Raw genomic sequence first — 14,743 nt, forward strand, 5'->3', positions numbered from 1 at the left:
AGGATATCATGACTAAGTCAGTCCTGAAGCAGGTGTAAGGAAAGTAGTGATAACAGAGGTTATCGCTACTTTGCTTGTCTCTCTGTAGGTTAGCGTGCCCATTGAAAATTGGAGAAATGTCGCTTAGCGACATTTCTCCAGTTATGTCGGGGCAGGAACGCCCACTTTGCATCTCATTAAAGCTGGGCGTTCAGAATACAGGCACTAATGCAAGGTTTCACGCGATAGCGTGACGTTGCTGATTAGGCGATAAAATTATCACCGCTTTTCGTCCGAAAACGGACGCAAAAGTGGCGATAATTTTTTATCGCCTTGTTGATGATATGCCCCTTAGCTGGACTGTAAACAATATAGACCATTTATACGAAAGCCAGTATCATCCCTTAAGGGAATACCCAATGGATAAAGAGGTTGAATATAGTTGCTCCAAAGCACTGGGATCTCTCAAATTCACCAATTACTTGGCGTAACTTGAAATGAAATACCTCAAACTGTAAAGCCCAGACTGCAGAAGGTTTGTCAAACTATAATGGCAGATGGTCCTATGACCCTGCGCCCATGGAATATGGCGTAGCTAAATGCAACCCATTGGAGGTTTATCTGGTCATTCTCTCACCTGGAAGGACACTAGGATGAGGGGACTGCTGTGGGCAGTGACACATAGTTAATGTTCTTTTACTGCCCGTGTAAATTTGCCATGAAGTTGGGGGTGGGCGGAATTCGCGGAGTTTCATGAGGAGTTACGCAAACTGGTAGAATTAGGCACGTTGTGCTGCTCACACTGTATTTGAGTTCTGGGAGCTCATTCCACACTGAAAAATCAGCGGGAACGCCACCATGTGACGTGCCAGAGGGCATTGCTTTTCAAGCCGATTTTGCTGCCACTCAAGTAGATTTTTTAATCGGGCGGCAGTTTTCAGACCGCTACCGGTTGCGAATGTGACTGCCCGTAACCACCCGCGACTGCCCGCCCTGGGGAAAAATTACCGGGTGCACTGCTAGCAACCGAAACTCAGGTTAGGGGATGCCTAACCCCACGCACTTTTCAACTTGCCATTGGTGAGCCACACCTGAGAAAATCTCTGTCTCATGGAAGTTGGCAGACTTTGGCGGAAACTCTGCACTACATGCATAACAAAGCGTGGCCATACCTCTGCCAACTCGGCTGGCAGAGTGGAATCTATCACCTACCCCTAGTTTGTATATCGATTATACTCGCTATTGTTGTGTTGTGCATAGTGAAAATCAATAAAACGTCATTGGAAACTGGACATATATACTTAATATTTTACATGTCAAGTAAGTGAAAAATCTCCAAAGTCATTTTTCACTGCAGCAAGACTGGCTCTACCATTGAAAAGCACAGGCTTACATTATAACTCCTTATAATGCATAACATCAGTATGGCGCTAGCTAGCAAAATGATTCAAGGGCTCATTAGAATAGGAAGTTAAAATCCAGCCTAAAAATCAAGTCATATTTTTAATCAATATTGAAAACGTTGCCATTTTCAAATACTTTTACTATTAGAAAGTTGGCATTTTCCTATTTAAGCCAAAGGTGCCTTTCTGCCAGTGGCCAGGGTCACCCGACTGTTAATGGCTCTCCTCTGGTGTGATATGTCTTCCTCCCAGGCAGTCGACAAATGGCCTGTGAGTGGGGAGGTGATGGTCTTCCTGACAGGATGGCTGGCAAGGTCAGGATCTTCCTGACAGAATGGCTCAGGAGAAGCTGCACCCCTGCCCTGATTGCACTTCAACTGGTTGAAGGGGGGCCAATGAGCACACTGCCTCACATCCCACCACAGTTCGCCCCTTTGCATTGTGGTAAATGTAGTACACAATTAGCGCTTACTTAAATATTAACTGCAGTTTTTCACCAAAGTTGATGCAGATAGTGCTGTACATTTCTAGACACATATGTTTCTGGATTTCATCCTCCATCAGTAGAGAATAAAAAACAGTTTCATCTGGGGTTGCTGGAAACGCTGCCAAAGTCTTCACAAGTCTCAGTACCACTCACAGCCACACAGGTGCATCTTCAAAGCTTGTCAGCTTGCTGGTTCAAAGGAGTCTTTTGAACAAAAGAGGGGTTGGGAGCATTCTGCCTCATATCTCAGTGCAGTTCGCCGCTTTGAATTGTGGTAAAAGTAAAAAAAGACTGTGATTCTTATTTAAAGTGGGCTCTCATCCCTTTTAATCAATAATCGAATTTCTCACAGCTACCATTATTTCTAAGTATGGACGCAACACCTAGTGTTTCTCTGTCGACCTTGCACAGCTTATTCAGCAAATGGTAACTTCAGTTCATGAATTAACTAAAAGTGAAGGCAAGGATACTGGTCAATATTGCAAAGCTTAGCTAGAATCAGTACTTCAAGATGATGAATTGGGTAATACTCAAACTTAAGCCCTAAGGTAACTATAACTCTTGCCTCTCCATGCACAGTTTTCTCATCAATAATGTTGTTGCAAATGTTGCAGTGATATTACGAATAATGTCATAGAACATGTCATGAGTGATGTAATATGTGGGGTAATTAGCAGTGCTTTGCAAGGGTGTGAGTTATAGTTACCTTATGGCACAAGATATAGTTATTCGAGTTAACTATAACCGGTTAATCTCATTGGTTTTGTTAATTTAAAATGGTATGTTTCTACTGACATTTTCACCTATCTATAATGGTTGTTAACCTTTGTTTTTTTTAGTGAATTTTCTTGGGTTTTTTTGCACATAAAACACCCACCCCCGACCATGCATGGCATGGCCCTGTGTCCAACCTTTGGGCAGTCAACCTCAAACCCAAACCCATTGACTCCTCTGCCAGCACCCATCCTGGGTGCCAGTGGGAGCCGGCAATTATTTTCTTTTTTATTTTGGCAGAGGGCATGTGGCCCCCTCCCTCCCAAAGCCTTTAGGGCCACGGGGACTCTATTGCTCAGACTACAGGAAGGTTATGTTTTAACGTGTACTTAAATAATTAAAAATAGCTTAATATATTATTTTTATTCTCAATTGTAATATGTGCAACATTGATTGAGTTATTTTTAGTATTCGAGTTTGTCTGAGCTTCATGGTTTAAGTAAATAGCACCAATGCCCTTTAGGTTCAACACGTTTACACTTTTGTAACACGGTACTGTATGCGAAAATGAAATATTATCCATGTGAGATTGATAGAAGTCGAAATTAGCCCACTTGGCCATGATTTTAAACTAGCACGTTTATCCAACTTGTTTATGTTTTTCATGATTTATGAAATTAAGGAGATCAATTTCAAGATGATGTTTATGACTCAAATTTTATGTGACATTATTATAATTATTTCATTCTTACATATTCCTTCTTATTTATGATAGTATGTTGTCTATGTTTATGTTAGGAGGAGCACTAGTGCCCTTTAACAATACAAGGAATAGGGCGTCTCACTATATGGCTGGTCAGTCAGCCAAAACGCGTCAGGGCACCACCAGGTTCATGAAAACAAAGTGGAGAAATTAGCATAACTCTGAGTGTCGGCAGCCTTTTTTAATGAATTCAACTAAAAGTATTCAAATATATATATTTTTTATTCTGTGTATTGAATTTCAAACAGTATAGAGGTATACAGAGTTCAGCGAGCATGAGATATAAAGATGACAAAGACATACAGACAGGTATATGCTAGAAGCGAACATTGCTCTTCTTAGTCCGGTGTAAAAGGAATGAAAAACAATATGAAAAAGGGGGAGGGGGTACAAGGAAGAAAACGGTCACGGTCATGCTGCAACATTCAGAGTTTAAGTAACGACTTAGGAGGATCATGTCATGCAGGAAACTGCAAGGTATATCAGTTATTAGTCACGTCAAAGCAAGATAAGGTGGGGCACCGCCTTATGGCACAGTAAGAATAGCCTCTGCCCAGTCGTGCACATTTTCTGCTGCATCCACCGGGCATAGAGCTACAGTTCATGGGCATGAGTTCCCAGAAGGAAGGAAGTTGTTCCTTAAAGCACGCTACATCTTTAAGCCGGCCAACAGCAAGCAGCAGCGAGCTCTACCCCATTGCATCGCAACCCTGCGCTTGGCGAGTGGAAGAAGGATTGTACATTTTTGCATTTCAGTATGGACTTCTTTGACATAGCCCAGCAGCGACATTCTTGGGGTGCGCTCAAGAGGTAGCCCTGTATAATGTTTTCAATCATTGAAAATATGTCAGCCCAGTAGTTAAAGATTCCCGGACAGTCCCAAGATGGGTGTAGAAAACAGGCAGTAAGGAAAGAGCAACGCACACACCACGCATCTGTACTCAGGCCTGTCCTGAATAGTCGCTCAGGGGTGTGAAAGAGACGATGGATGTATTTGAAATGAATTAGGCGAAGTCGATAATTAGGACAGAGTGCGCATGCTTGGGCGCAGCAGTAGCGCCACTATTTATCTGTCAGGGTAGGTTTTGCAGTTTTACATGCGTTCCTGCTCGTTGTGGTGCGTACTGGCCCAGTGTTTCGCACTCCTGTATAGAGCCATGTTAATAGCTTGCGGGGAGAAGTGATAGTCAGATGCACATCAAGCACTTGAAATGTAGGCGGGACATCTGGGAATGAGGCTTATATCGCCAAGGTCACAGCGTGTAGTTGATAATATGTAAAAGTGTCTAATAAGTTAATATCTTCACCTTGCTGAGCTTGCTGAGGTGAGATCAAAGTGCCGTCTATGTAGATCTCACTCATGGCAATTTGCGCTGTCTAAAGATTTTTACAGGATCCTCAGTGATGGGGAAGGAAGGGTGTCCAATGAGTGGCACATATGGAGCAAAGAAATGTTCAATACGGGCCCTGTGTCTAAGCTCATTCCACGCCCAAACCGTACATGGCACAGTGTAAATCTGTGCTCATGGGTATCTAGGGGTCATAAACATTGCCATCTGAAGAGGGCAGGCTGCTGCGTGGTCAGATTAGGGGCTGTGTGGGCATGGAACTGAGTAGGGAAGAGAAACACAAAGAGCTATCCTTGAATTAGAAGCTGAAAAGGCTCTTGGGCCAGTTTAAATTCCAAAGGATCTCTTCAAATCTCTACCTGAAATATGGGCATCATACTTAAATCAAATTTGTATCTCTGTCGTGGCAGGTTAACCCATTCCAGATTCCTGGAAGGGAGCAATATTAGTCCCCAACTATAAGCCTGATAGGCATAGCCCAGAATATCTATTATAAACAAGTCCTGAGCCGCCTCAACACATGGCTGGAGGACAATAATATTCTGTGCCCATTTCAGGCGGGTTTTATCCAAAAATAAGAACCATAGATCAGGTGTTTAGGTTGTTGCTACTGAGGTAGAAAATGGTAGATCTTAATGAAGGGAGTGTTTGTGGAGTTTAAGGCTGCCTTTGACATGGTTCCCAGAGATAAACCTTGGGCCCCCTTGAGGGAAATAGGAATCATTCCCGCGCTTATGGAAATTATTGTGAGACTACAAACTGAAAATTATGCCCAAGTGAGATGGGGCTTAGAGGGTGAATTAACTGATCATATTTCAGTAGATAAGAGTGTCCTTGTTCCAACACTCTTTCTACTTTTTATCAATAGGTGTGTCAAATTCGTAATAGGGTGCGTAAATGACTCCCAGGTCTTGGGTGGGGTTAAGATCCCGCTATTATTATTCGCTGATGACACCCTTCTGGTGTCAAAAACCCCTAAACTCTTGTTAGAAAGATTCAACTTGTTCTGCACCACCAATAGGCTAGCAATAAATGCTGACAAAACAAAATGTATGGCTTTGCATCCACCGAAACAATTTTGAGGAACAGTTAGACTAGGGGGAATACATTTAAAGAGAGTCTCAGACTTTGATTTAGTGGGCATACGTCTTTCCAACACCAGCTCATGGAACAGCCAGGTTATCACGTGTAGGTTACTTCTTAACCATAGGGCAAGTGCCACGCTAAATTTTGCTAAGAACACATTCATGTCCCCACTTCTGGAAATCTGGAGAGCCCAAGCTGTGGCTGTGGCTACCTATGGCTCTGAACGATGGTACTTTAGAAATGTTAATCCATTTGGGTATTGGAAAAAACAAGTTTTTGAGAACAGCACTTAGACTCCCAAAGGGCATGCCCAGGTTTTTTTTCAGAGTAGACCTAAATATTTGCTCAGTCGATGCCACAGTGAGACTAAGACCAATCTTATACTGGCTGAGATTATGGTTGGTTCCTGAAATGGAATGTTTTAGAAATGGATTGAAGGATCTCCTTCTAATCCCAAGGTTTGTCAATACTTTGCAGTGGCTAAGCTATATCAAGCAATCCATCACTGCATCGGGGGCACCTGATCCTTGGCAAAGCCAAGGGGGCATCCCTGCCTCCTCTCTAAAAGGGATCAAAGATGCCTTCTGGACAAATGAACGGAGAAAGGTATTGGAAACCACCAGTAGTGGAAGTTGTGCTGATTCTTTTTACTGATTCAATAACTGAGCCAAGGTTTCAAAACTGTCTTGTATGAAATTGAACCTAAATTTACTAGACCTCTCTATATTAAATTCAGGTTGCACCTTGCCAATTGCATCCTTCACCAGAAAATGAAGAACCCACTGACAGGGTAGAACAGCCTGCTCAGCATATGGAGCAGCACAGGAGACAGATGCCCATCTATCCTTTTTTTGTCCAGCATATACCAGACAGCAAAGATGCTGGATTGTTCCCCTGTGCAGATACCTTGGAATAAGGCTCTATAAACAAGTTTTCCATATTTGCAGGTCAGACATGGGGTCTTGTGTGGTTTTCTCAATAGCCAAATTCTTAGAATCATTCTGGCCCATTCATGTTAGGATACACCTGCAAATGCCAGAACTTAAACATTGAGCGTATAAGTTGATAGTAATTATTAAGGGTGGGCGTAGTTCGCGAAGTAGCACTTCGCGAAGCTACGCAAAGTGAAGTTCGCACTACGCGAGCTACGCGTAGCACTTCGCGAACTGCGAAGTAACATGTTCGCACTGTGCAAGATGTTGTTTTCAATGATTGCACAGTGCGGACAAGCAACCGGCACTGTGCAATCATTGAAAATGGCATCTTGCACAGTGCGAGCTGTAGTTTTCTGCTGCTCGAGTAGATTTTTACTCGAGCTGCAGCTTTCTCAACGCGAACTGGTAGTTTCTCATCGCGAGCGGTCGCGAGCATACGCGACCCCTCGCAATGAAAAACCTGACCTTCTCGCGTTGGGAATCTCGCCGGGAGGTTTATTTTCCATGCTCGCGATCGCGAACAAGGAAAAAGTCTCGCCAGGATGTCATTTTGCTTGCTCGCGGTCGCCAACTTGACGTTGAGGACCGCGAGCAAGCAAAAAATGACCGCAGCACTACGCAACACTACGTTACGCGTGTTCGCACTGTGCTACGTGCAGTTCGCGTAGCGCGAAGTAGCGCGAACTTCGCAAACTACGCGAGCGTAGCGTAGTGCTTCGCCCAGGCCTAGTAATTATGACACCTTAGATACAGCTGCTCACAACTGCTTGGCAAACTACCAAACATAACCTCCCAAGAAAACATCCAATTTTAGTAAAATACTGATTTTATATAGCTTTGCCTTCAAAATTCCATCTTTAAAGTGTGAAAGTGACTTTTTATACTGAATTTATTGAAACATAAAACAAAAATTATTTTTATACTGTGACATCTCTCTTGGGAATTCCAGTTTTAGGTGTATTTATTTGTTTGCTAATATAAGGTGGTTCTTATTTTATGCTGCTTTTATGGTCGTCAACTGAAATAAAGTATTTAAAGACAAGAATCAAGATAGGCAGTAAGGTCTAGGGAAATGGAGCCCTGGCAGGTCTGATATAGAGATAAGACAAAGTCTATCAGGGCTGCTTGTACAGCTTGAGTGCCAGGGTGTACCACAATACCGAAACTGCCCTCATAGCCGCCACCGATGACATCAGGGCCTTGCTGGACAATGGAGAAACCGCGGCCCTCATCCACCTGGCCTGTCAGCCACCTTCGAAACGGTCTGCCACCACACCCTGCACACATGCCTCCACGACGCTGGGATCAGAGACAAGGCTCTGGACTGGACCACCTCCTTCCTCTCCTGCAGAACCCAGAGCGTCCGCCTCCCCCTTTCCGATCCGAAGCCACCGAGAACATCTGCGGCGTACCCCGGGGTTCATCCCTCAGCCCGACATTATTCAACATCTTCATGACACTGCTCGCCCACGTCGCCCGACGGCACGACCTCAACATCATCTCCTACGCTGACGACACCCAGCTGACCCTCTCCCTCACCAAGAACCCCCTCACTGCCAAAACAAACCTCCACGAAGGAATGAAAGCCATCGCCGAGTGGATGAAGAACAGCTGACTCAAGCTCAACTCAGTCAAGACGGAAGTCCTCATCCTCGGCTCCACCCCCTCGGCCTGGGACAACTGCTGGTGGCCGACCACACTGGAAACAGCTCCAACACCCACCGACCATGCACGCAAACTGGGGTTCATCCTCGACTCTACTCTCTCCATGATAACGCAGGTCAACGCCTTCTCGTTCTCCTGCTTCAACGCCCTCCGCATGCTTCGCAAGATCTACAGGTGGATCCCCACCAAAACAAGAAGAACGGTCACCCAGGCCCTCGCAGCAGCATTTTGGACTACGGAAACGCCCTCTAGGCAGGAGTCTCGGCCAAACTCCTGAAACAACTTCAACGCATTCAAAACTCCTCTGCACGCCTGATCCTCGACATCCCTCACCACAGCCACATCACACCCCACCTGAGAGACCTGCACTTGCTCCCCATCATCAAAAGGATCACCTTCAAGCTCCTCACCCACGCACACAAGGCACTCCACAATACTGGACCAGCATACCTCAAGAGACGGCTCAGCTTCTACACCCCCAACCGCCAGCTCCGCTCCGCCGACCTCGCCCTTGCCACCGTCCCCTGCATCCGACGAGCGACCTCCGGCGGCAGATCGTTCTCCCACCTCGTCGCCAAGACCTGAAACACCCTCCCCATACCCATACGGCAGACCCAGGACCTGCTAACCTTCAGAAGTCTCCTCAAGACCTGGCTATTCAAGCAGTAGCAGCATCCCCCTCACCCCCAGTGCCTTGAGACCCTCACGGGTGAGTAGTGTGCTTTACAAATGTTCTGATTGATTGATTGATTGTGTACCTGTGAGTGAGTGTCATGAATCCTAGTGAGGTAGTCAATTGCCCATGGCTTACGGAGTAGTTGGCCAAGGGACTTGCCTGGTCGGTCACCCTCTCCTGAAGCGACTAGCCAGTGTCTCACTGCCTACATAGTATGTCTCCCGCTGTGCAGCCTCCTCATATTCTGATATCTTGCTCTCAAAGGGTGCAAACATGGAGGCATCATGATTTCCAAAGAACTCCCTAATTTCTTTCTCTAGACGTGTAAGGTCACCTCGTAAGTCACGGAGTACACCTGCTTGTTTGATGCATGCTCCTCTCATGACAACCTAAACGCCCCCCACAGTGCAGAATGCAAGGTCTCAGCTTTGTCATTGTGTTCAAAATATTCAACTACTGCTGTCCTGACTACCGGAACACCTGATCATGTAGGCTCCAGTTCAAAGCCTCCACGTGAAAGCGTGCTCGGGCTGTCAGGAAGTAGAATCTCCAGTCAGACAGGAGCATGATCAGAAAGAGTCCACAGTAAATGGAAGATCTGGGCCATTCAAGCCAGTACGTCCCGTGATGCCAGCCAATAGTCTATGCCTGACCATGAAGCATGGTCCATAGAAGGTGCTTTCCATAGCGTCAGAGGTCGGTCAGGTCACAGTCATCCATAATCAGTTGCAACTGTACCGCTGCATGGGGATGAAGGTGTCTAGAGTCACTAGATCTGTCAATCTTGGGGTTAAGTACCACATTGAAATCTTCTCCCACAAAGCCACTCCAGGACCTAGTGTCCCAGCCAATCACCATATCTCATACAACACGGTGCAGATATCAATGTCTGGAGATGTGCCCTCCCTGCAAAGTGGCTTTCTCTGCACATCTTCAAGGGGCAGCTCCATCCCACGTGTCTGTCTTCAATTTTTGAAAGAGAGTTTGGCTTGCTGGGTATCACCCTTCCCCATCCTGTCATGTAAGGCACCCTGGGCTAGGAGGTGTTCGATCAGCTGCTCAAGCATAATCGGTTAGGCACTGCGCCAGTGTCGAGAGAAGATCAATGATTGCCATGAAGCACAGGGCAGCAGTGAAAGATAGGTCAATGCTCACATGACTGCAATTTATTGTGGAAGTCTAGGGCAGTGCTTAGACCCCACCACATCCTGCTTTGTCACAAAGGGCTTGAGCAGGTCAGGGATTAGACCATTGTGGAGTAAAAAGAAGTACCATAGTCATGGTGATTTGCTGCAGAATTTTACTGTGCAGTTCCACACACTGCACAGTGGTGGCAACGTCTTGATCTTGAAGACTGTGTGAATATAGGGAGACGCTCCAGCTCCACACCAATTTCAGAGGAACAATTGATGAAACACGGAACTACTGTAATGTGATTAAATGGTAATGACAAGATTGGGTCGGACTTCTGTCTACCAACGATTGCAGGTAGGAAAATAGGGGCATTGTGGGATCTATAGTCCTGATGAAGGCCGAGTGACCCTTATGGGCAAATTATAGTGGCTGAAACATGTCAACAATTTTGCAGGGATAACAACTTTCCCAATCAACACCGTCCTTTTGAGAATTTTTAATCCTGGCCAGGAAATCCAAGAATATTAAGATGTTGAGGATATTCCCAAGTCAGTTTTAATCACAGTTACACTAAGTCTTTGCAAGATAAGATCCCTTAAACTCTTATGTTTGTACTGTCCACTCCTCCCTTATGCTTCATCCCAGGCATTGGTCTGCGTGAGGATTTTGTTAGCAAGCCTGATGATGAAACATGCCACTATTAGTGGGTGAGGGCACTTTTAAAAAATGTATTTTGTATTTTGTTTGCTTCTCCCTCAACCGGAGCAATTCTACTTTCCTCTTATTGTTTTTTGTGTGTTTGAGTATACTCAGTTAGGACACTGGTTTAGGAGAGGTACCTCTTACCCCTTTATTTTATGTGTTATTGAGCTATGCTCAATCAGTCCAGACCTCGCCACAACCCAGCCGTTGGGGGGCACAAGCAGGTTGAGAAGTGTCGCATATCAGCATCCAGACCTGTCCAGTATCTGGAAGGAGCATATGCAACCATGTAGACATCGCCATAGGAAATGTAGCTCGAGTTATATACTAATCAGTGCTCGGTCCACTCAGTAGAACATAGGAGCTCCACCCAGGGCTCAAGCTCACCCTTTGGGGACTGTCTCATCCAGGAATCACGGGCTCCACCAGGGGAAGAGCTCCCACACATAGAGTACAAGTTTGTTTCGCCGCTCACTCCACCAGACACATTAATTTGGCAGCAGCACTCAATCCGGGAACAGCAGTCAATGTATCGTAGGCTGCCCAAGCCTCTGCGCTCTTCCAAGCTTTCATAGGTGAATCCGGACATGCTGCAGGTCTCGTGAGGCACAGCAGAGAAGGCCCCTGTGGCACGCATCCATGATCAGGTGTTTATCGGAGGCTGCACTGTCTGTGTCCACTGCCTCCACACCAATATGGTGGCCGCAGTCAGCGCCAGCAATCAGGTGCCTAGATGTCCGCTCCGCCGCAGAGTTGGCCCGGGTGAGCCACTGCTCACACGGGATATTCAGGCAGGGGGCAGCCGCCTGGCCGGGTCCGGCGGCCATGTGCTGCAATCGAAGTGTCGATGAGGCCGATAGAGATAACAGCAGTAGAAATGGCCCAGGATGGAGTCGATCCACGCGGCTATTCCAATGCCACCAAGAAAACTCAATATACAAGGGTCCAAAGGGAAACTAGTTTAATGACTAAAGTACCTTTATTCCCCAGGCAACACTGAAAACAACTAGAAAAAGGTACTAAGTCCAACAACACAGAACAAGAAGCCACTCAGAAGCTATAAACAAAGTGAGAACCTCACCGAATAGTTAATACAGCACTGTGTCAAAAGTTAAGAGTCCATCAGCCCACCCTCATTGGCGGAGCTTCGTCATCTGAGACTCTAGGGGGTTGTGGTCTGGGCCCATACTATCGAACCAGCCGGCTCTGCTGAGTGCCCGACTTATTTATCCCCGCATACAGAGACTCCTGACACAGTGTGTAATCTAACTTGTTCAGACTCAAAAGTAAAGCTGAAATGTGCGTGCAGTGCTATAAAGTGAAAGTGTATTAAAAATGACTACGTGGGCAAAAAGTATGTTTATTAAGGATTGACCAGGTGTCATATCTAAAAAAAACAAATAGTCTTGAAAGGATAGACTATTTCCTGATTTGGTCTCATAAGGTCGACATGTTTCAGCCGAAACGGTGAACTGACCCGGCTTTCTTCAGGACCTAAATAGATGGAAAATAGGGCTACTGCAGGAATAACATATCTAGTGAGTAATTTAGTGACAAATGAAAAATTCATAAAATCTTATGTGGCAACAGCCACCCTACCAGACAAGCAACCTTTTTGCTTGGTTATAAGAACTAGATCTTCTTTCCCAGCTTTCTGTGGGAGGACAGCCTCACCTCACCCGGCTGACTGCTCGGAGAAGGAGGCACCGCTCTGTCCGTCGATACCTCGGTCTGGACTCTGCCTGTAGCTGTTGGAGGCAAGTTTGCAATAGCCTCCATCCACTGCCTAGTCTGTACGTGGTCTGAATAAGGTATTAAAGAGGTGGGGAAACTGCTACCAAAGAAGAAGCAATTCCCTTGTAAGCATTGTGCCTTGGTAAATAAATAATTTTCTTACCCTTGGAGTTAAGGTGGACTCAGGAACTTCATTAACTTCAAATTGTACTGCAAATATTAGGTGCCACATAGAAAGGCCCAGCCTTTGTCCCCCCATAGTCAGGCTGCCACCAGACCCATTTGGGAGGAAAGCTACCCAAAGAACAGGTTTTGAGTGACCACATAGGATGGAATTTCTCATTAGTATGGCCACATCTCTGGGTAAGCACATAATATTTGCATAAGGGAGAAAGGGTTTCTTGATCTTAAATTTTGAGAGTTAAAGGCACTGTGGAATTATTTGCGGTAGAGAAAACATGAACTGCTCTAAAAGTGGGCAAGCGGTAACTTTGGTTCCATTTGTTAGACGGTGCCCAAGAGGAATTACCAACCACCAACTGGTACCATGCTTCAAGGTAGCACTGCAAATCACTTTCTTAGAATACCTTCTGGACCTGTACGAGAACATAAGAAGGCCTGCATGTGTTGTTTGAAGCTTGTGAGAGTGCCTCCTTAGAAGACCCCATTTGTACCCTGGCAAATGAAGTGGCCAAAGCTGCCCTCCTGTGTGGCTACAGGGATACAACTAGCAGCAAGAGGTATTTTACCTAAAGTGCGCACCATGCTGTTGGCCTCTGCCTGATGCCCTTAGAGTCTTTAAGGGCCTTCCTTGAGGTCCTGGTGACCTCAGAAGTGCACTCCTATTATTTGGCATTAGAAGAAAGTGTGGAAACTTGAAAACGTTTCTTCCAATGATCCTGTGGTTCTGCTGAACCCACTGGAAAAAGTATGACAGTAAATTGAATTTCAGCTTCTTCAGGCTCAAGGCTCCCCACACCTCGAAAGAAAGACCTAGGGCCTAATTATGAGTTTGGCAGTCCATCAGACCCCCAAACCCATGGTGGAGGTATGGTGGCAGTCAGGGACCGCCGCACCAGTGGTCCAACTGCTGTATTACAACTACAGTGGTCCCCTGGATGTCATCCAGGGGACCACCTCAATCACCAGGGAGCCGCATTCCCTGGCAGTGGCACGGCGGTCGGAGGCACACAATTATGCTGGTGATGCTGCTGTTGCACTGCCAAGAATTTTATGAGTTTTCCTCAGCGCCAGAATTTCATGGCGGAATTCATGTCACAAAATTATGCTGGTCAGAAAACAAAGGAGGTCCTGCAAGGACAACTGTCACCTCTGGTGCATGCTGGTGCTTACATGCTGTGCCCCCCTGTGTGCATGCACTCCCTTTCCTGCATGGCATGGACTTAACAGCCCGTGCAGGGAAGGGCTTTTCAAAGGCACCAACATGGGAATGCCACAGAAATGCCCCCCAGACAACGAGAAAGCTCGTAATCTAGTGGGCGTCCAGCAGGCAAGTTTGGCAGTGCGGGAGCAGGCGGTGTCATGCCGCCCCGCTCTTGCACTGCCAAACTTGTAATCCGGCCCTAAGCTCATTCTGAATTGGGACTGTGAACATTTTATGCATGAAATCTCAAAAACTCCAGAGCTCCAGCAGGGCCAACCTGTTTGAGGTATCTGGTTTTCTGTTCCCCGGTGGAGGCTAATATTTTAGCAGTGACATGCACAGGAAAGATTTTTCTTTGCCATTCTGCTCTGGGACATAGAAGAAATTTCAATGCTTTTCTTTAAAAAAGTGACAAAGTTCCTTTGTTAAGTGGGACTTAGCAACTTTTAAAAACTTTTTTAAGAACTTCCAGCCTTTAACGGGGCAAATCCACATGGTGTATAAAACCCGGGATGCATCACAGTTGGCCTCAAATTGTGTCTATATCCTGGTCTACCCCGACCGTTGATTAACAATGAAGCTTTACACTTTTTGGTACTATTTTCACTTAAATCTTTATAATTTCAAATCTCTGGTTTCTCTTATTGGATTTTTGTCATTTTGGGGTCAAATTGTACACTCTTTTTATATATTAGAGTGGGAATTGTACTGTGTTGTGTCTCTGACTTTTTA

Source organism: Triturus cristatus, chromosome 3_1 (genome assembly GCF_964204655.1).
Source record: "Triturus cristatus chromosome 3_1, aTriCri1.1, whole genome shotgun sequence".
Taxonomy (NCBI): Eukaryota; Metazoa; Chordata; class Amphibia; order Caudata; family Salamandridae; genus Triturus; species Triturus cristatus.